Below are 23,168 nucleotides of genomic sequence, written 5' to 3'. Positions count from 1 at the left end.
ATAGGCTTCAACTAAATGATAGTGATGATACTGAACTCTCATTATATAATGTTAATAACCAGACCTAATTATGTAAATGCTCTATTCAAGGTCAATGGCCTGGGCTTTGTCATTCCATTAAATAAGATCATACAGGATGTTCAGGAACACCTACTGATGTGACCTTAAAAAAGGAGCATGTTCATCAAGGTTCTCTCCATTATAATAACAAGGCTTTGGGAAGTGACAGTTTACTGACATTGCCGTACGTTATAATTATGTGCATTTCACCAATTAAACCATATTGGACATAGAGGTAGCATTTCTCCAGTTATGTTCTGGAGCTTTTGGGATGAAACTAAAGAAAATCTAAAATTGATAAATATACATACTGTTGAAGCGCGGTGGCTCAGTAGTTAGTGTGGCGCCCCTGCGGGTTCAGTCGCCACAGAGGTACTGCATCTCACCCAGAGGTGTGGTATCTCACTCTCAGGTGAGAGCAGGAGGGGCAAGATGCTCTGCTCCTCTGCTGAGCCCTGTCCCTGGCTGGAGTGGGGGGAACCAATAGAGGGGGAACCATGTAGTGGGTATGGGTGGAGGAAGGAGTTTAGGGGAGCACTTCAGCAGGTGTATAAAAAGGGATGGAACCATCTAGAAGGGTTCCAGTCAGAGGCGGACAGTGAGTGGGAGCAGGAGCTCTGCAGGAGCTCTGCTCAGGAGGAAGGCCTAGTGAGAGAGGCCCAGGACAGACTGAAGAGAGGAGAGGAGCAGGAAGGAAGGCTCCAGAAGGAAAGAGGGGATCCTAGGGGTACGGGAAGTGCTGGAGGCCACCCGTATGCCCGAATCTACCAGGACGTGGAGGGATCAGACCGCAGAGGGGACCGGCTCCTAACTAGTGAGAACTGCAACGTTCAACTGGGGAAGCCGCCTCCGGGTGTGGCCGACAGCAAGCAGCCATGGGACCGCCCCAGAAAGGGGAGAGGAGAGAAGAAACCTTGGAGACAGGGCGGAGTCTCCAGCAGTCTAGACAGACCACACCCAGCAGGCAAAATGGAGGGAGGTCAGCCAGAAGCTCCGTCTTGTGGCCTGCAGCCCGCGGCAGAACCCCTCGCCATGGGGGGGGTGCTAGCAAAGTTGTCCCTGGAGGACACCAGCTTCATCCGGGACGAGATGCAGGAATTGGGCAGGAGGATGGAAGTGGCCCAGCAAGCTGTGATCGCTGACTGGAAAGCGGAGCTGGTGGAGAAGTTGGCGACCCGGTCAGCGCTGCAAGTGATCGGCAGCGCCCCGGCAGAGCCGCACACAGACCAGGAGGTGTCAGTCGCTGGAGCAGGTAGGAGCGAAGTCCCTGTCCCGAACGCGGCTGACTCTGCCCCATCCCTGGTCCCCCTGCCAGAACCTCCATCCCTGGGCACTCACGCCCCAGATCAGCTCATGGGCCCGGAACCATCAACCCCGGGCGCTGGTAAGGTGGACCTGCTCCTAGGCCCCCTTCAAGAGCCGCCTGCTCCCACACCCGAATGCATGTACGGGCGCACGGCCTGGGACTGGTCCGCGGAGGTAGAGGATCAGAGCCTCCCATTGCTGCCCGCACCTGAGCCCTTGGTCGCCCACAGGGGAGAGGAAGACCAATTCCTGTGGGATAACCCGGGGGGGGGGACCTCATGGGTTTTCCCCGGAGACCCAGAAGGAGGCTGCACGTCGGTAGGAGCACTGTAGGCGGGAGCTCCTGCAGCTGGAGAAGGAGCGGTGCACGAGATGGGTGTGCTGGGGGAGAATGAAGGAAAGGAACATGGAGGAGAAGGCCCAGTCCCGCAAGGCAAAGTTGGCCATGCCCAAGCCACGTGCCGAAGGAGTGGTGGTCAAGTTTGACCTGGATGGAGGATGGGGGTTCATCCGTGATTCACAGCTTGGCACCGACCTCTTCGTGAACTGGCGGCGGGACGTGGAGTCCCATCTCCAACAGGGACATCCCGACCGAGACTTGTACCCCGGTGACTGAGTCACCTACACCAGGCACAGAGGTGAGCGGGGCTGGTATGCCCTGAATGTATACAGGGTAGAGGAGGAGGATATGCCCCTGCAGGTTGAGGCTGATGACCCGGCTGGGTCAGCCTGCAGCAACCAAGTGTTTCCCAGGAGGGAGCACCACTATTGAACTCCCTGTTTAAAAATGTGTGTATATAGTTACCCGGAAGGGTACAGCAGCAGTGCAGAGTTAAAAGTGTGTGTTTAAAAAGTTTATGCTTATTTGTTTAGTGTACCCGGTTAAGGTACATGTACTGATAGGTTGTGGACAATGAGCAGCCAAAAACTTTTAAACTGTATATAGTTTGCACTTCTTAAAGTGCCTCTTATTGGTTTTATATAAAAGAAAGACCACAGAACAAAAAACTGTTTGGCATGGCCAAAGACGTGGTCCAACACCTGGATCACCTATGTCCTGCAGCCACGCCCAGGGCCTACGTTGAGGGTTTTTGGACGGGTCCCTCATGTTCAACAGATTGCACCTTCTCCAGTGAGATGGACACCCGGTTATGGATCTCACTGTGTTGAGTTGAAAGATGTGTTTTATGAAAAAAAAAAGTGTTTTATAAATGTGAAGAAAATTGTATTGAAAAAGTTTTATAATGTTTTATAAGCTAATAAGTAACATGTAACGTTTAAGAAATGTGCCTCCCATAAAGGGAAGAAAAAGTTTGTTTATGATCATATATGCGAATGCATTCTAAAAATTTTGCATGTCTTTAAAATATTTTGTATTTTACTCTGTTCCAGCCCGCGGACGTGCTGTGTTTTACCAGGGGGGTATGTGGCGCCCCTGCGGGTTCAGTCACCACAGAGGTACTGTATCTCACCCAGAGGTGTGACATCTCCTCTCAGGTAAGGATGGAGTACTGCCCGGGACCCAAACACCTGCATCCAACACTACACTACTCCAGGCCAGCAGGAGGGGCAAGATGAGCTGCTCCTCTGCTGAGCCCTGTACCTGGCTGGAGTGGGGGGAACCAAGAGAGGGGGAGCCATGTAGTGGGTGTGGGTGGAGGAAGGAGTTTAGGGGAGCACTTCAGCAGGTGTATAAGAAGGGATCGAACCATCTAGAAGGGTTCCAGTCAGAGGCGGACAGTGAGTGGGAGCAAGAGCTCTGCAGGAGCTCTGCTCAGGAGGAGGGCCTAGTGAGAGAGGCCAAGGCCAGACTGAAGAGAGGAGAGGAGCAGGAAGGAAGTCTCCAGAAGGAAAGAGGGGATCCTAGGCGTACGGGAAGTGCTGGAGGCCACCCGTACGCCCGAATCTACCAGGACATGGAGGGATCAGGCCGCAGAGGGGACCAGCCCCTAACTAGTGAGAATTGCAACGTTCAACTAGGTAACCGGAGGGTGCAGCATTTCAGGTGCTGCAGCCAAAAGCCACACCAAAACTCCAAAAAGGTGGCCATAGAGGACCCAGGGGACAGAGAAGACGTCGCCCGACAAGGTCCGCGGTCACTGGCTTGGGACACTGGGGGTGAGGTGCAGGGAGACAGCCAGAAGGAACACACAGAAGGGGGTCCCATTACGTACTCCGGAGGTACCTGAGGGTTTGCTGAACCCCTCCCTGAGTAAGCAAAGGACGACGTGGGCGATTATAATCCGGAAAGTGTAACCTGAGGAACTTCACAACTGTGAGTAAACCCTGAAGACTGCACCCCACTGTCTCTATGAATTATTGCTGCGCCATCATCCCCCTGCACCATACTACACAGCAACATCTACGTCATACAACATCTACACTGCCCTGGAGCTAAGCTCTACCTGTGGAGAGCTAAACCAACTCTGCTGCATTAACAACAGCTCCAGAGGACCTGCTCCGCAGCGGCGGCTCCCTTTAGCCGCATACCACAGGTGGAGTCACGAACATTAAAAGAACTTTAAATCCCCTTTATTAAATCATTCCCCTTTTCATTGACTGCCCTGGGTCATGGAGCGGGTCACTGCCACTGTGACATCCCCAGCCCCAACGACTGGCCCGACTACTGAGTACCCCACAGCCCAGGGGGCGAGTCATTAGCAATGTTGATCTGCAGCACTGAGGATCTGGGTTCAAACCCCAGGAAGGACAACATCTGCAAGGAGTTTGTATGTTCTCCCTGTGTTTCGAAATGTAATTGTGAGCCCCAATTGGGACAATGATGAAAAATGTCTGCAAAGTGCTATGGAATATGTTCCTGCTATATAAGCAAACATAAAGAATCAATAATGTGAATGCATTGTCAGAAAATGATCTGTTGTTTGAATCAGGCTTTTGTGTTACATGTTTCAATTTTTCGCAATTTTTTTTCCATATCACAATCTTTATTAAAAAACACAAAATTAGAAATCTGGGAATTTTCACATTTGAAACTGGAACTTTTTTTAGACTCATACTTCCTGTCTTTATAAGAAGAATTTTCAGCAAGCTCATTATCAGCACAGGCAGGATTACAATGACAGGTAACACCTCTATACACCGTTTCTAACACCAATCACAATAGGTTATGTCACAGCTCACCTTCTCCCCCTCCCTTCACAATGACCTTTGCACAGGCTCATTAGATGCTGCAATGGAAAAGATAGGGTCAGAATCTGTTCATTGTGGTTAATGTAAACGTATATTTCCTGGAACAACAGGAAGATAGTCTGAAAAAGCCCTGGAAGACAATGTAAAAACTGTAAGATTTCTTATTTTAATTTTTAATAAAGATTGTGATATGGAAAGAAAAATCAATTTCCATAAGTTTTTAAAATACACAATTAATGCATATATAATCAATTATTTTTAATACAAAATTAAATGTGCAACTTTTATAGTTTTTTATTTATTAATTTTTACTTCAGCCACTTGCATTTGCATTTGGGGGTGTGTAAGTGTCTGAGCAGGTCTCGTTCCATTTCCAGTAAACAGTAGAATGATGTGCTTTACTAAAAAGCTCTATGTTGGTCTCATCTTTCCACAAGACGCTTTCCCAGAAGGATTTTGGCTTACATTTTGGCAAACTGCAGCATAGCTTTTTTAAGTCCTCCAGGGTCTTCTGCCATAGCGTTTCATTTTTTTCAAATGTTGACAGATAGCTTGCTCTGACACTGATGCACCATGAGCCTGCAGGACAGATTGAATTTCTTTGGAACTTGATTGGGGCTGCTTATCCATCATCCGGACTATCCTGCGTTGCAACCTTTCGTCAATTTTTCTCTGCCGTTCACATCCAGGGAGATTAGCTACAGTGCCGTGGGTTGTGAACTTCTTGATTATGTTGCGCACCATGGACAAAGAACATCAAGGTCTCTGGATATGGACTTCTAACCTTGAGATTGTTGATATTTTTTAACAATTTTAGTTCTCAAGTCCTCAGACAGTTCTCTTTTCCTCTTTCTGTTCTCCATGCTTAGTGTGGTACACACAGACACACAATGCAAAGATTGAGTAAACGTCTCCCCTTTTTATCTGGTTTCAGGTGTGATTTTCATATTTCCCACACCTTTTACTTGCCACAAGTGAGTTTTAACGAGTATCACATGCTTGAAACAAGGTTGTTTACCCACAATTTTGGAAAGGTGTCAACAATTTTGTATGGCCCATTTTTGGGGTTTTGTGTGAAATTCTGTCCAGTTTGCTTTTATTTGCTGTTACTAGTCCAGTCCTCTTTCACAAATGACCTATAACAAGTTTAAAGAGGTTGTCCTCTTTCAAAAAATTTTTGTCCCCTGGCACCGTTTTTTATAAATGAAAAAAATGTGCTTTACTCACTATCCTCATGTTCAGTACTGAGTCTCCAATGCTGCTCCCGGAGTCTGATATTGCCGGAAGTGCTAATATCACGTCGACAGCGCTGCAACCAATCACTGAGCTCAGCGGCTCAGCCAGCGTAGATAGAATGTCCCACTTGACTGCCACGCTGTCAACGTGGCAGCCATTATCAAATACTGGGAGCAGTGGTGGAGGCTCAGCAATGACCCAGTGATAGTAAGTAAAGCCTGCTTTGTTTTTTCATAACAAACTGCATCGGAAACCAACATTTTCTGCAAGGGGATATCCCATTCAATGCCAATATTATATGCTCCATCCAACTCTCTCCTTACAACTTGAAGCTTTAGAATATGTCTTTGAGAATGGGGCCTAAAATCACAATTTCATGAGTAGATCTAGGAAATATTTCTGTGCTACTTTAAACTGTAGCTGTTCCCTCTTTTTTACATTACTCTATTTTCTGAACCTTCAGCACATTCAATAGAAAATTCAGATAAAAAGATTCCTCCAAGCCATTCATGTCAACCTCTGGCCCGTGGGTGATTATATTTGGCCCGCGACAGCAGAACCACCGCCTCTATGTGGGGCCATTATTCTGTATGGAGGACTTTGTGGGGCCCAATATACTGTATAGAAGGCAATGTGGGGCCCATAATAATATAAGGAGGACTATGTGGGGCCCATTATACTGTATAAAGGCAATGTGAGGCCCATTATTCTGTATGGAAGACTATGTGAGGCCCATTATTCTGTATACTGGTTGGCCTGTGACTTTGTCCAAATTTTTGATTTTGGCTCTCTGTGTGTTTGAGTTTGACATCCCTGCTCCAAGCCGTAAAGAAAAAAAACTAAAGGCCTATAGGTCTGTATGGGACCTCAAACCTAGGTTGATGTTAAAGATCTCTTCAAAGTCCGATGATGCTTTTAGGTTTGCTTGTTGTCTTTTGATCCATGTAAAAGTGATCAGACCATTTACTTGTTTTATGCATTGAGTAATTTATTAGTTATAAGAGAGATCTTAGTCTAGAAAAACAGAAAAGACCTGCACAGGAATTCACTATTTCATAATTTTCAGATCACTGTCCATACATATACAAGGGTTACCATTACCCATGACTCTTCATAGACTTTTGGCTTTACCAACCCAATGAAGACCCAATCTTGAGTTGATGTGATACCTACATGGACTGATTAGGGGATTTGATTGAAATGTCAGACCATTCATGGTCATTCTGATCTTCTATCATTGAATTCTAGTATTCCTAGGACTTACAGATATTCTTGAAACATGGTTGGCATCCTAGTCAAACAATACCTTGAAGACTCAGGTAAAAATAAAGACTTTTCGAAGCCCACTGTGAAAGCGTGTAAATGCTTCTTAACCTTCTTCTCAAACCATAGTGAACATGTGATAGACATAACAGATGTTTATCAGAAGGGCATTGCTTTACAAATATGGCTCAATCCCAAGACAATAGTCCTTAGAATTGTTAGTCGACCCGTAGAAACACATATGCATGTTTAAACTGGTTCCTGTAAATCGCAAAAAAATATTGTAAACCTATGGCTCATTTCCTTCTCTTGGTATAAGAGTAGATCTGGTGTTTTCCACGTAGCCGGTTCAGGTTATGTAAGACGCAGGCTTTGTCAGTGAAGCACATCAAGGCGTGAGGTCTCCGGTATATAAATAGTTCATGTAATGCTTAGCACTGGCTTAAAAGAAAGATTTTAAGATATATCACCTGTCTCATCTTAAAGATACAGGCACGTGATTCATTCTTTTTGCAGGAATCACAAAGTTCTTAGTAAAATGTTTCAGAACTGTTACCACTTCATAGCCCACACTAGTGGGAATCTGATAAGGGGGTGCAGTAGAGTCACTGTAACTAACTCTTATGTAGTCCACAAATTCGAATAAAAGTTAATCTGCTATTGATGACTTACTCTAAGGGCAGGTGTAGACGACCGTATTTTCGATCCGAGTGTGGTCTGACAAGGCATCGGATCGCACTTAGACCAATATTAGTCTATGGGGCCATGCACATGTCCGATATTTTTGCTTAGATAGAATCTGCTCCAGGAGAAAAATTCCAACTTTCGGTGAGTTTGATCCATTATTCAGATCGCATTCGACCATGCAAGTCAATGAGTGTGTGGAGAACATCAGACCTCTCTTGGATGACATCTGAGTACAGTCTGATTTCCTTGGACTGACAGAAAGGAGAAGATGAAGAATTTTTTATTCTCCATCCTCTCCTCATCCGAGAGAATCAGATCACACACTGATTAGCACAATCGACCCGATTCTCTCAGATGAGAGAATATACTCTCGTCTGCACCTACCCTAAGGATAGGCTATCAATAGTAAAGTACCAGACAACTCCTTTAAGTTGCCTTCCCTATTTCTTAAACAGCGGATCATGTATTTTCCAAAAAATAATGGTGGCCGAAAAAGGTTCCAGCTATGAGGTAGATGAACAGAGTAACCCCAACTCAGGCTATACTATTGTTGTCCAAGACCTGTGTGATATTCATTGCAATATTACCAAATAATGGGACAAGGATCACAAGTCTCTTCTCTTCAGGAGGTAGGTAAGAGGGTGAACATTATTGTGTGCAGTTTGGCATGGAAGCCCGAGACAGTAGTGGATGTTGAGTCTAATTCTTTTCTATCTACTTCCGTGATCACCATCAGCCTATTTCAGGAGACACAGATTCTACAATATGGATTTAAAACACAGTGGCTCAGTGGTTAGCACTGTTGCTTTGCAACCTGGCGGTCCTGGGTTCAAATCCCACCAAGGACAACATCTGCAAGGAGTTTGTATGTTCTCCCCGTGTTTGCGTGGGTTTCCTCCAGATTTCGCCCCACACTCCAAAGACATACTGATCGGGAATCTAGATCGTGAGCCCCAATGGGGACAGCGATGATGATGCCTGTAAAGTGATGCGAAATATGATGTCGCTATATAAGTAAGCATAATAAATAATTTAAATAAATAGAATAAATATGACTTGTTCTCCCTCTCGTCTCACCGTGAACACTAATGGGGACCTTTACTATCAATTATCAACTGAAAAATCATTTCAATCTCCTTTCCAGGGAAGTATCTTCCCATGAATGGATCAAAAATGTGTAATCCCTAATTCCAGGAAAATAAAGCAGCCTCAGTTGTAACATCTGGCTATGGAAGCCTATTAGTTAATCCAACTCCATGCCCGAGTGCGTAATGAGATTTGTTCTTTCCAGTGTGAGGAATATGCTCTAGAAATCTGTTACTGTTATACGTGCATTAAAGTTTTGCCACATATGGAGAGATTTGGATCATTTTTGGTATTAGAGTAGATCTCATTTGATATTGCCTATGATATTGTCTTTGATATTGTCATGAGATAACAAAAGTAGAATTAAAACCACACTACCACATTAGCATTATATATACCAAATTAATTTTTAAATCAGTAGATTTAACCTGGATGTTCTGCATAAACTCATTTTAAAGGGGTTGTCCACATTTACTGACTTTTTTTTTTTACTTAAATGCATGTATTTTAGGTTACAAATTATTTTTGCAATTGGGTTTCATTAAAATTTTTGCACAGTTTGTTTCTATAGCCTCTGTGTTGCTTTGTGTATTGCTGGCTGCAGAATGAATTAACTGAGAATCTGTCAGTGAACTCGTTCTGATGGTCCGGCTGGAGAATTTATAATTCTTTGCGTTTGCCATTTTCTGAGCTGTCCTCAGACAATTTATAACCACAAACCACATCAAATATAGGTGCAGGGAAACAAAAAGTTTGTAACAGCCAAACGGTGAAACATTTTTAATGAATTGCATGAATGATTTTTTGAGTAAAAAAAGTCCCCAAAGGTGGCAAACTTCTTTAACATTGTACAATCCCTCTGTATTACTGATAACATTGTATCCTGATGCTCGGACCCCCACAATCATCAATAATCTATGGAGTACGTGATTAGCAAGTGTTCAATTCCCCTGCAGCACCTCCACAGGATAAATGAGGAAATACACAGTTTATTCTGAAATCAATAGTCCATATAAAGCACAGACATGATGGGTCCTCCACAGAGAGTTACTCTTCATAGTAGCTCCATGAACATGGGACCCTCTCCTATTTAACTACTTCCTAATAGGAGATTTACTATGGAGTTTTGAAGCTAGACAACCTATGTAATTGATATGAAGACATCTGCTTGGGCTTTACAACAGTTACAAAGGCAGGGGACTGTAGGACTTTTCTAATCAATGAATGACTAGGATGCCATGGGTCAGTTGAGTCAACTCCTGATAAGTAAATGCAATGCATATCTCACAGCTGCTTCCATATTAATGACAGCTGATAGCATATCAATTAAGGTACATGCTAATGATGCACACTAACCTTCCGAGTCACTGACCCAGGAATTAACATTATCACCCTCACAGCTGCAAAACATAGTAGGTCAACCCGCCCACTGTCAGCCATAGCTATGGAATCTGTGGATAGATTGGAGACCTTACATGGTAATTGTAAAGTTCTACACGTTAATTCAAAAGTTTCCATACAAAGAATAGTTGTCCTCCCATCACTCAGAGGGACCCAAGAACTATATTTAAACACCCTGACCAAGACAAACTGAATCTTTTCCCCCTTACCAGCATCAAGAACCTACGTTACATGCTTCCCAAGCTCCCCTCTAGCTATACATTATGTATATATACTCAGGGCCGGCTCCAGGTTTTTGTGGGCCCTGGGCAAAAGAGTCTCAGTTGGCCCCTTTAACACATGCCATGATTCATAATGCACAGATACCGCAGAGAAATATATATATATAGTACAATGCCAAAGATTTCACCTCTTACATTACATGAGTGATATCTATTGTGTAACGGGTCTGGGAGGTGGAACCTCTGAGCTACTATACAAAGGGGCAGTCCTTGTAAGGAAGCGGGTGGCTCCCAGGGAAGGCGGGCAGGTAGACACGGCAAGTGACAGGAACAGTCTCTGGGTAGAAGGGCAGGTGGTCACGGCAAGTGACGGGGAAAGTCTCTTGACAGGCGGGTGGTCACGGCAAGTGACAGCAGGGTAAAAGTCTCTAGACAGGCAGGTGGTCACGGCAAGTGACGGCAAAGCCTCCAGGTAGGCTAGCAGGCGGGTAGCAGGTGAGCGCTCCCAGGTGAGCGGGTAAGAGTCTCTCGGCTGGCTGGCAGGTGGTCACGGCAAGTGACGGCAGAGCCTCCAGGTAGGCTAGCAGGCGGGTAGCAGGTGAGCGCTCCCAGGTGAGCGGGTAAGAGTCTCTCGGCTGGCTGGCAGGTGGTCTCAGGCAGGTATCAGCAGGTATCAGGCAGGTATCAGGCAGGTGCTTCCTGATCCGCAGGCGGACTGGTCCATAGACAGACTGGCGGATGCTGGTAGACAGACTGTCGGACCGCAGGGAATGCAAGCAGGTAGACAGAGCTGGAAAACAGACTGGCAACGGGAACTGAGGGCTGAAGCAGAGGTGAAAGGCTTTGCAACAACTTTGCTCGGGCACCTCCATTTTGGGGGAGGTGCCTTATATATGGGAGCTCCACCGGCAATTGGCCGGGGACTCCTTAGGACGGCGCGCGCGGCCCCTTTAAGAGAGAGGGAGCGCGCGCGCGCCCTAAGCACAGTGCCCGGGAAGCAGCGAGCGCTGCCAGCAGCGCGGGAAGAGGACGCCGAGGACGGAGCAGGGAGGTGAGGGGAACGGCGTCTCTGCCTAGCAGGAGGCAGGGACGCCGACGCTACTTATTGTAAATTCCACAATAGCTCAGAAACCGGCGAATCACTCCATACAGGATATTGGCCCCCATTTAACGCTCCATACAGGATACTGGCCCCCATATAACGATCCATACAGAATACTGGCCCCCATATAACGATCCATACAGATTACTGGCCCCCATATAACGATCCATACAGGCTGTGCCCCCACATAATGCTCCATGCAGGCTGTTCCCCCCACATAATGCCGCATGCAGGCTGCCCCATGCCTCCATACATTAAAAAAAAATCAAATACTCACCTCACTGCAGTTGAAGTTCAGACTTTCAGCTTTCATTTGAGGGTATCCACATTAAAATTGGATGAAGGGTTTAGGAGTTTCAGCTCCTTAACATGTGCCACCCTGTTTTTAAAGGGACCAAAAGTAATTGGACAGATTAAATAATTGTAAATAAAATGTTCATTTCTAGTACTTGGTTGAAAACCCTTTGTTGGCAATGACTGTCTGAAGTCTTGAACTCATGGACATCACCAGACGCTGTGTTTCCTCCTTTTTGATACTCTGCCAGGCCTTCACTGCAGTGGTTTTCAGTTGCTGTTTGTTTGTGGGCCTTTCTGTCTGAAGTTTAGTCTTTAACAAGTGAAATGCATGCTCAATTGGGTTGAGATCAGGTGCCTGACTTGGCCATTCAAGAATATTCCACTTCTTTGCTTTAATAAACTTCTGGGTTGCTTTGGCTTTATGTTTTGGGTCATTGTCCATCTGTAGTATGAAACGACGACCAATCAGTTTGGCAGCATTTGGCTGGATCTGAGCACACAGTATGGCTCTGAATACATCAGAATTCATTCGGCTGCTTCTGTCCTGTGTCACATCATCAATAAACACTAGTGACCCAGTGCCACTGGCAGCCATGCATGCCCAAGCCATCACACTGCCTCCGCCGTGTTTTACAGATGATGTGGTATGCTTTGGATCATGAGCAGTACCACGCCTTCGCCATACTTTTCTCTTTCCATCATTCTGGTAGAGGTTGATCTTGGTTTCATCTGTCCAAAGAATGTTCTCCTGGAGAGTGTTGTTCACTTGGTTGGCTGTTGTGAAGAGGTTTCTCTTCACCATGGAGATTATTCTGCGATCATCCACCACTGTTGTCTTCCGTGGGCGCCCAGGTCTTTTTGCATTGATGAGTTCACCAGTGCTTTCTTTCTTTCTCAGGATGTACCAAACTGTAGATTTTGCCACTCCTAATATTGTAGCAATTTCTCAGATGGGTTTTTTCTGTTTTTGCAGCTTAAGGATGGCTTGTTTCACCTGCATGGAGAGCTCCTTTGACCGCATGTTTACTTCACAGCAAAACCTTCCAAATGCAAGCACCACACCTCAAATCAACTTCAGGCCTTTTGTCTGCTTAATTGAGAATGACATAATGAAGGGATTGCCCACACCTGTCCATGAAATAGCCTTGGAGTCAATTGTCCAATTACTTTTGGTCCCTTTAAAAACAGGGTGGCACATGTTAAGGAGCTGCAACTCCTAAACCCTTCATCCAATTTTAATGTGGATACCCTCAAATGAAAGCTGAAAGTCTGAACTTCAACTGCATCTGAATTGTTTTGTTTAAAATTCATTGTGGTAATGTCTAGAACCAAAATTAGAAAAATGTTGTCTCTGTCCAAATATATTGGACCTAACTGTAGTATGGGGACTCCATGTGCTGTCGGACAAGCTCCATGTATGGTTCTGCCACTTGCGTGAGATCCTCTTTAAGGCCACATTCACACGTTCAGTATTTGGTCAATATTGTACATTAGTATTTGTAAGTTGAAATCAGGAGTGGTCAAATACTCACCAAATACTGAACGTGTGAATGTGGCCTAAAACAGACTGTTTTACTTTGGAGTTACACTGACCTCCTCATTGCATTCACCTCCTTATGATTATCTGGAGCACCTTTGCTTCCTTCCCTAAACTGGAGCCCCAATAGATATAACTCGCCCCCTGGGCCGTGAGGCACCTGGAACCGGGCTTCAGTGCGATGATGGGGGTAGTAGTGGCAACCCGATCCCGTGGCTCAGGGTGGTCAGACCAAATGCTGTGGCAGTCTATTTGTAGAGTTATGAATGTCCGACTACGCCACCCGTGGATTGCGGTCAGGGATGACAGCCGCTGCAAGGCAGACCGCTGAGGCTGGTGTTGGTGTGCAGCACAGGGATAGGATAACTCCCCACGGGAAGAGTGTAGCCTCAGGGCATTGTAGGTGGATGCTGGGGGTGATGCTGTAGGCCGCAGTAATAAGAGTTCAGAGTCCGCTTCAAACAGTCCAGGGTCTTTATTGTAGGTATTACTACTGACCCAACAGGAGTATCGGGCAGGAATGGGCCTGGGTGTCTGAGGGCATTCGGGCGAGCCCCACTGGTCAGGGTGAGTGTGAAGGCCTACCGTTCTCTCTCTGCCCTTGCTGACTATCCCCCTTTTCGTGGTGTAATAGCCCACGTCCCTGAGCTGGCCATGTACTTCGCCTGTATGGCTTGCGACTCGGGCCTTAGGAACCTTTTGCTTTTCCGTGCTGTACCGGTCCCTCTGTGTGGCGGAGCCTCCAGGCTTCTTAGGCCAAGGGACCTGAAATCCCTTGCGGGTTGGTTATCTGCTGCAGGGCTTGCAACCCTGACAGCCTCGGACCCCAATGTCCGGTGGTGATTCTCTCAGCCAGGACCGGCTCTCATCGCCTCTGTCCCTGGCTCGCAGCTTCTCCTCTGCCTCACGGACTCCTTGGCTACAGCTCAACTGTCCCTCCTTCTCTGGGACTAGTCTCAGTCCTGAGCTAGGTCGTCCAGTTCTCTCTAACCCTGCCCTCAGTTCCAGCTTTTATAGGGGCAGCCAGCTCCCCCTACTGGCCTGAGATAGGAGGTGCTGTATGCTAATTGTCCCTGACCAGCGAACCTCCCTCCTGCTCTCAGACACAGCCTTTAATATTTGTGGCATCCAGGCCTGGGGTGACACAGATAATACAAGGAGCCTTGCTGGCAGCAAATCAAGTCTCCCTTGTGCTGCTGTATGGTGTCTCCATTCAAGATATTATGGCAATATTTTCTACTATGTGGTATCTAGTACAGCATGCCATAATTTTCTAGGATCTAGTTTTTTTAAACTATGCTTTGCCCATATAGTGCCAACGTATTCCGCAGCGCTGTACAGACCACATCATCACTGTCCCCATTGGGGTTCACAATCTAGATTCCCTATTAGCATGTCTTTGAAGTGTGGGAGAAAACCTGGGAAACTAGAGGAAACCAACGCAAACACGGGGAGAACATACAAACTCCTTGCAGATGTTGTCTTTTGTGGAATTTGAACCCAGAACCCCAGCCCTGCAAAGCAACAGTGCTAACCACTGAGCCACCGTGATCTTATATATGTAAAAAAAATATATACAGTATATATACCTGAATATGAAATCAGAGGCATATGGCAGCACATTATGGCCTGACAGACTGTTATGAATATTTAGTTATGGATCCATAGAGCTTGGAGAACCATAATACACAGCTAACACATTTTTGGTCTGCTCTGATGCCTCTGAATGTTTATTCTTTAGGACACAGTCTTACTCATTCTCCTTGGTTTACTTCATTTACCCTATTGCAGTTACTGATCCCGTTTCTAATAAATCTCAGCACTTTATAGACTTTGACATATCTTCTATATATAAGCTCAAACACTGGCCAAACATGTCCGTTAAACGACTGCCAATCAGCTACATGCCAGCTAATCAGTGGATGTTTACTGGCCTGATAATAGTCTCCAACGAACATTCTATACACAAAATAATCGTTAATGTCATTGTTCAGTGCACCTAGAACATTATGTCTATACCGGGTGATGTGCTGCCGAAAATGATGATTTCTAAGCTTGCTAATTCGTTGGATGATTGCCAGCCTGTTTAGACCAATTTGGGACATGCTCGTTCTGTCTAAAAGGGTCTTCATTCTACCCATTGTTTCAAACGTGGTAACCCAATTATTGTTAGATACCTTTCTATGGAGCACCTGTTCCTCTCTTTGGACAAGTTGGTAGTCACCACTGATTGATGTAAGATCAGTAGATGTCTCCATGTCTGTTAGTACTGGTGAAACTTTTCTCCCACTTAAATATCCTTAGAAACCATTTTACAATCTTGGTATTTATTCCGTATAGTGTACCGAGTACAGTCCAGCACCTCGGTGGATAAGTGAACTGAACTGAATCTACATAACTGTTGATCAAACACAACGTGGAGGTTCTTCCAAGTGAACGACTTCTGCAATTAAAGTAACCGCAGTTGGTGAAATCATGATAAAACAAAGTGTTCTGGCCCGCTTCGTGGACAATAGAACCTTTTACCTGTGTCTACGGATTATGAGGCTTCCTGTCTACCTCTTCCAAAAAGCACAGCAGCATGACATTCAAGACATTGAATTAGAGCACAAAAGGGAGTGCTTTATTTGGCTACTACAATACACCTAGGGTGTGTAGTCTATGACTCAGGAAACAGCACAGTGAGATAATGTTCAAATAAAGAAGTCCCTGCCCAATTATTTTGACTTAACATGGCAGGAGCGCACCGTGATCATCAAAACAGATCTACCCTGGACCAGTCAAGGTCACAGTTCAGGAGTCAAGTCCTTATGGACAGTATGTCTACCTTGATGTTCTTGATTCAACCCAGCCCTAAGTGTTTTATTAGTCCAATATCTAGAGACTAGATAGTAACTTGTACTTTTGGAGTCAGAGGAGTGTTCTGTACCTGAAATGTGTATGCAGAGGGGCAACTAATAAGCACCGACACTGTTGGTTGAACCCTTATACCCGCTGTTGGACTTATCTGGGAGTGATAAGACTAACCCTAGGTTTTTTTGAGCGCCTACAACACACTCCCCTCTGTTCTGCCCCTGGCTGGACACACATAGAAACATGCCTTATACCAGACCCAACCCAATTCCTGAGCTTTACAAAACCCTTCCACCCCAAAACAGAGTCTTCCTTCTGTAGCACCCTCTGGCGTAGACCACATATTTAAAGGGTAGGCAGAACACTTTGTTCTTCCCATCGGCAGGCTACAGTTGGACACATTTCAGTTTAATGAATGGCCTCATGAGATTAGCCTTTCTGTATGACCAGATTAAAGGGATTTGGAAAGACCATATTAATTTTGGGAAGTCCGAATGAGTAGCTGTGACTTCCTGTTAAGGATCCTTAAAGAGGTTTTCCACAACTTGGACAACCCGTTTGTTATATAATATATTCCTCTGTGTAAAATAAGAATAGCAGATACTCATGTCCCGCACACTTGCCAGTCCAAAGATGTTAGTGTCAGATCTCTCAATGCTGGTAATACATTGGTCTGCCACATTAGCGCTGCAGACAATCAGTAGCCACTAATAAACTGTTTTGCTCACACTTCCCTTGGATTAAATTCGGATTTACAAGGGTGGAGTGAGAACTGCAGCCCATTAGCGGCCGCTGATAGACTGCAGCGTTCAAATGGCGTTCACATGACTCACACGGGAGACCTGGAATGATGTCGTTACGGTAGGTGACTATCTTATTTTAATTTTACACTGGGGACAATAGTATATAAGTAGTGGACAACCCTTTAAAGAATGTCTCTCGCTCTGAGGAATGCTACCAGGGTGGCAGTGGTTTACCCCTCTCATCCTACTGAGTGCACCTCCTGAATGTTTAATTGATTCCCAACTGTATGTGTATGGGGGATCTCGGGAGAGATACTGTAGCTGTTGGTCAAACAAGAGTTTATGTATACTTATGGCTGGCCCAAAAGTTTCTGTTGCTCCTGTGAATACCACATGTCGGTGCATTATACATGGCGGCCCACTGATTTCAATGAACAATGTGAAATATTTCATTTTACCTGTGGTGGCACTGCAGGGAAATGTAACATTTAGAGCCAGAGCCCCCACAGAGTACAGTTGATCAATCAAACTGGAGGGCACAAAGAGACTGAAACTGAACTTATCTTCTAACCAAAAAGAGGACTGTTTCAAGAAATCGCTGTTGGTGCTACAAAGACTAATTCTCATCCTAAGTAATTGGATGTCTATATCAATTATCAGGTCAAACCCGGCCTCCTCTAGCATCTCCTTCACCTATTCTTTATATCTGAAACTGTATTGGGGCTTATGAATCTGGTGAATTCAACTCAGAATTGCAAACTCCACTTCCTAAATATGGCCAAGATATTCTTTGCCCAAAGACACTGAATGAAGGGAGAACTGGCTTAAAGATAATCACACGACTTTCCCAAACAAAGGATGAAGAGTAGGTGGTGGCAACCAAGACTTCATACCCTTCAGTTCTGAGATTAAGGTAGATATATTTGTATTAGCCAGTTCCAGTATTAAGGCCCCCACACATATTAGTTGGCGGCCAATACTGACAGGTTCGGACAATGGTCTAATGTGTATGGGGGCACCAGCCAAATGATGGTTGGCAGAGATGTCAATCAGACATGTCTGATTTTGGACTACCAATCGCATGGTTCTCCCTAAGATAAGCAACCCTCTGGCATGTCGGTCGGAGGCTTTCTCATAGAAAACACAGGAACGCTTGGCCGAATGAGTGCTCCTGTATAAGGGAGAGGTGGCTGAGATGGCTGTCGGGAAAAGATCAGCTGAAGAATTGTTTAGCCGACAGTCATCTAATGTCATATTAGACTTTTGTCAGGCGAACCCGCTGATATCAACGGATTCGGTTGATGGTCTAATGTGTATGGGGATGCCAGAAAATGATGGTCGGGAGACATGTTGATCAAGTACAGTATGTCCGATTTCGAACAGCCAGTCACATTTTTCTCCTTGAGATAAGCTGCCGGCCAACGTGTCAATCAGCGGCTTTCTCATAGAGAACACAGGAGCGCTCGGCCGAATGAGTGCTTCTGCGTTTGGGAGGGTCGGCTGAGATGGTTGTCAGCTGAACGATCGAACAACCTAATGGCCATTTAATGTGTATGGCCAGTTTAAGGGTCACATTCTGATCTTTGCTATAGAGTCCCCTCTCCATTACCTATACAACTTCACAGGGCTATTGTTATAGAGAAATACAAATTAATGGCTCCCTGTGTAAGCTAACATTGCCATTATATGGTTACAATAGGATATTAGAGCAAAATAGATGTGTATGTAGATTTTTTGGTGGAAGTCATGCAATATGCTATTGTGACACCCCAGGGGTCTGGTTGCCACAGTGATAGAGATATTACGTCTGAGAGCAGGTGGGAGGTCCTTTGGTCAGGGATCCTGTGCATGCCACACCTCCTGCCCAGTCTTGGGAGGGGAAGGACTTCCCCTATATAAACCTGGGGCTGAGGCAGGGTAGGGAGTTCTGAGAGGAGAAGACAGGGAGCAGAGCTGCTCTATGGGCTCTGCTCCACAGGCAGGCCCTGTCCTGGGGCCTGAGCCTGGAGTCAAGGAGAAAGAAGACAGAACAAGAGTAGAGAAGAGAAGCAGCATAGCAAGAAACATCAGGAGCTCTGTGGGGAGCAGTGTTACAACGAGTCAGGGGTTGGCAGCTACAGAGCTCGCCCTGACTGAGAAGATTTCTAACCGGACCCGGAGTCCGAGGCTGTGGGGACTAACTCCTACCCAGCAGCAGAAACCGTCCGGCAGAGGATTTCAGGTCCTCTGGCCCAGAAGCCCGAAGGCACGGTCACACGCGTGGGACCAGCACCGCCATCGTGGAGCGGAAGCCATTAGAAGGCCCCGAGTCACCGGCCATACGGGTGAGCACCACACGGTACACTCAGGGACGTGGGCTACTTATTCCCGCCTCTAGCAAGGTAGCCAGAAGAGTACAGTTAGTTGGGAAGGCCTACAACTCCGCCTGGCCAGGGGAAATCCCATCTGCTCAAGGACTGACCAGGCCCCTATCACTAGCAAGTACTCCGGGAGGGTCTTTCTTTGTCACCAGTAAAGACCCTGAACTACACCGCACCGTCTCTGAGTGGTTCCTGCTACCCCCATCATCCACGTCAGCTGCCCTGAGGCCATACCCCTCCCGTTGGGGGTTATACCATCCACGCTGCACCATCCTTCCACCGGCCTCAGCGGTCTGCCCTGCAGCGGCAGCTCCATAGCTGCATTCAACGGGTGGCGTAGTCACCAACCATCTACTGCTAGTACATCGCCGCTCAGTTTGACTCCCTGGGCACGGACCGGGTCGCCGCCACGAGACTACAACCCTCAAGAGATCCGGCTCCGGGTAAGCTCCCGCGTGCGCATCGCAGCGCGACACAGGCCCAGGGGCGCGTCAACTTTGGCGTAGTCGGCAGGATTTCGTGCCCGCAACCACCGGGTACTGCGTGCCTGAAAAGCAAAGACTGTTCAAACTTACCAGTGGTGAAGATTCCCGCTATCCGTGGAGGTTTCCCGCCATCCGGCGCCATCTTCTACCTTCTTCCCGCCATCCGCGAAGTTTTCCCGCCATCCGGCGCCATCTTCGACCTTCTTCCCGCCATCCGTGGAGTTTTCCCGCCATTGGACGCCATCTTGAGGACGCCGCACGGGAAGAAGAGGGGCGTGGACTCCGAAAGCGCGCGAGAACTGAAGCCCCGCCTCACGTCCGGACGTTGCGTAAGGTCCTGGAAGGAGCCCAGGAGACGCCGACGTCACCGGAGCGCGACGGAAGGTCCTCTACCCCGACGATTGACTGCGGAGCTGCGGCCTACGGAAGAGGATCTCCGGAAGGTAGGCCACGGTCCACTAGGGGGGAGGAGGACACCAGGAACGGACAGCAAGATGGCGGACCGGCAGCAGACTAAGCTGCCCAGCATCGGCAGTGCCCCAGTCGTCGCCGGCCCCGACCAGCGCCGGGAGAAGACGCGTGACGCAGGAGCGGTCGCGGGAGCAGGTAAGAGGAGTCTCCCTGTCCCGGACGCTGCCAGCGTCAGCCTGCTCCCGGGCCCCCTGGTGGAGCCGCCGATTCCGGGCGCTGCAGACACCGACCTGCTCCAGCCCCCGCAACAAGCCCTGCGGCCAAGCCCTCCAGCCCTGGGCACTACCACCACCAGCCCGCGCCCAGGCCCAAAGTTGCACCCTCTGACCCCGGGCGTCATCAACGGCGACCCTCTCCACGCCTGGTAGCAAGGCCTGAACTCCCCAGGTGCAAAAGGACTGTACGCCCTCCACGTTAACCAAGGAGGAGCTGCAGTACTACCAATACGAGGAAAGCCAAGAGGACCCAGACGGGTCTGAAGCCTACACACAAGAAGGAGCAGGAGGATGCCGTTACTGAAGTACGGTAAAGTGGAACTGTACATAGTTACCCGTAGGGGTACTTGTGTTGCTAATTAAAATATGGTCCCCGTTGGGACAAGTGTGAACTGTTCCCGTGTGTCCCCTATCCTTAACCAGGCTGAGGACTGTGAGCAGCCATCCCATCTCCCCACAGGCTGAGGACTGTGAGCAGCCAATCCTTATCCCCACTGGCCGAGGACTGAGAGCGGCCATATCTTGTAAATATTATGTGTTTCCAGTTATTTATAGGAGTCCTTGGTGGATTTACCGGGAATCCTTTGTACAGTTAGTGGAGCGTAACCCAGGATGGACTAAAAGACTGTTAAGGACTCGGGGTAGGACAGACCCCTACCTGGTTACGTCTCCCTGTTTTGGTGAAATGGACACCTTGCTTTTCAAAACTGCACCCGGTTGCGGACACGCCGTAACCATCTTATGTGTTTTTCTTATTGTATTGTTATTGTTATACCTTGTTATGTTTTTCTAAAAAAATATGTTTAGTCCCGGAGTACTAAATTTCACTAGGGGGGAATGTGACACCCCAGGGGTCTGGTTGCCACAGTGATAGAGATATTACGTCTGAGAGCAGGTGGGAGGTCCTTTGGTCAGGGATCCTGTGCATGCCACACCTCCTGCCCAGTCTTGGGAGGGGAAGGACTTCCCCTATATAAACCTGGGGCTGAGGCAGGGTAGGGAGTTCTGAGAGGAGAAGACAGGGAGCAGAGCTGCTCTATGGGCTCTGCTCCACAGGCAGGCCCTGTCCTGGGGCCTGAGCCTGGAGTCAAGGAGAAAGAAGACAGAACAAGAGTAGAGAAGAGAAGCAGCATAGCAAGAAACATCAGGAGCTCTGTGGGGAGCAGTGTTACAACGAGTCAGGGGTTGGCAGCTACAGAGCTCGCCCTGACTGAGAAGATTTCTAACCGGACCCGGAGTCCGAGGCTGTGGGGACTAACTCCTACCCAGCAGCAGAAACCGTCCGGCAGAGGATTTCAGGTCCTCTGGCCCAGAAGCCCGAAGGCACGGTCACACGCGTGGGACCAGCACCGCCATCGTGGAGCGGAAGCCATTAGAAGGCCCCGAGTCACCGGCCATACGGGTGAGCACCACACGGTACACTCAGGGACGTGGGCTACTTATTCCCGCCTCTAGCAAGGTAGCCAGAAGAGTACAGTTAGTTGGGAAGGCCTACAACTCCGCCTGGCCAGGGGAAATCCCATCTGCTCAAGGACTGACCAGGCCCCTATCACTAGCAAGTACTCCGGGAGGGTCTTTCTTTGTCACCAGTAAAGACCCTGAACTACACCGCACCGTCTCTGAGTGGTTCCTGCTACCCCCATCATCCACGTCAGCTGCCCTGAGGCCATACCCCTCCCGTTGGGGGTTATACCATCCACGCTGCACCATCCTTCCACCGGCCTCAGCGGTCTGCCCTGCAGCGGCAGCTCCATAGCTGCATTCAACGGGTGGCGTAGTCACCAACCATCTACTGCTAGTACATCGCCGCTCAGTTTGACTCCCTGGGCACGGACCGGGTCGCCGCCACGAGACTACAACCCTCAAGAGATCCGGCTCCGGGTAAGCTCCCGCGTGCGCATCGCAGCGCGACACAGGCCCAGGGGCGCGTCACTATGATGTTGTAACACGGCGCGGGCAGCACCTGTGGGCGAGATACTCGTCTCTTACACCCTGGCACGTTACATGAAAGTGGAGGTCCTGGCTGGGTGTGTGGACTTGTGCTGTTAGGGCGCTACGCCCGTGCAGGCCGCATATAACCGATGTTGCTGGTTTGCCAGGACCAGATGTTTCACAGTTCAATGAGGGAGACCACCAGTCACAAATAAACTTTTTACTGAATGGGAACTTGGTAGGGAATATATACAAGAGATAGCGCGTATAAAGTCTTGTGAATGTTTCCTTTACAACTCGAAGCATTTTCTATACAGTTTCCTTTGTTTCCTCTATCGTTCCCTATGTTCACTACTTCACCACAGCCCAGCTTTAGCACTACAGCCTTGCTTGGCACAAGTCGTTTACTCATCCGGGGATCCACATCATCTTTTCCCTTTAGGGTGCCAGTATAGCCGGTAATGCTGGCGCTCTGGAACACACGCCTGGGACACTCTACTAGTCCCATGGACCGAGTCCTGTTTAGATCCATTACCTTCAGGCGCTATAAGCTCGAGATTTTGTGACTAGGCGTCCTCTCCCAGAACCCAGTGGCGTACCGCAAATGGCAGCAGACCACACGACTGCTATGGGGTCCGTGAGCCGGGGGAGCCCCATAGCAGTCCAGGGGTGGACATACCGCCACCGGTGCAGCTGTGCCGGGTCCCCACCATGCAGCTGCTCCAATGGGCCCGCAAGGTGGAGCTGCTCCCTGCACGCGGCGG

Source organism: Phyllobates terribilis, unplaced genomic scaffold (genome assembly GCF_046119375.1).
Source record: "Phyllobates terribilis strain yellow unplaced genomic scaffold, ASM4611937v1 Scaffold_12__6_contigs__length_324123572, whole genome shotgun sequence".
Taxonomy (NCBI): Eukaryota; Metazoa; Chordata; class Amphibia; order Anura; family Dendrobatidae; genus Phyllobates; species Phyllobates terribilis.
The sequence above is the reverse complement of the archived record's forward strand: the minus strand, read 5'-3'. Positions refer to the sequence as shown.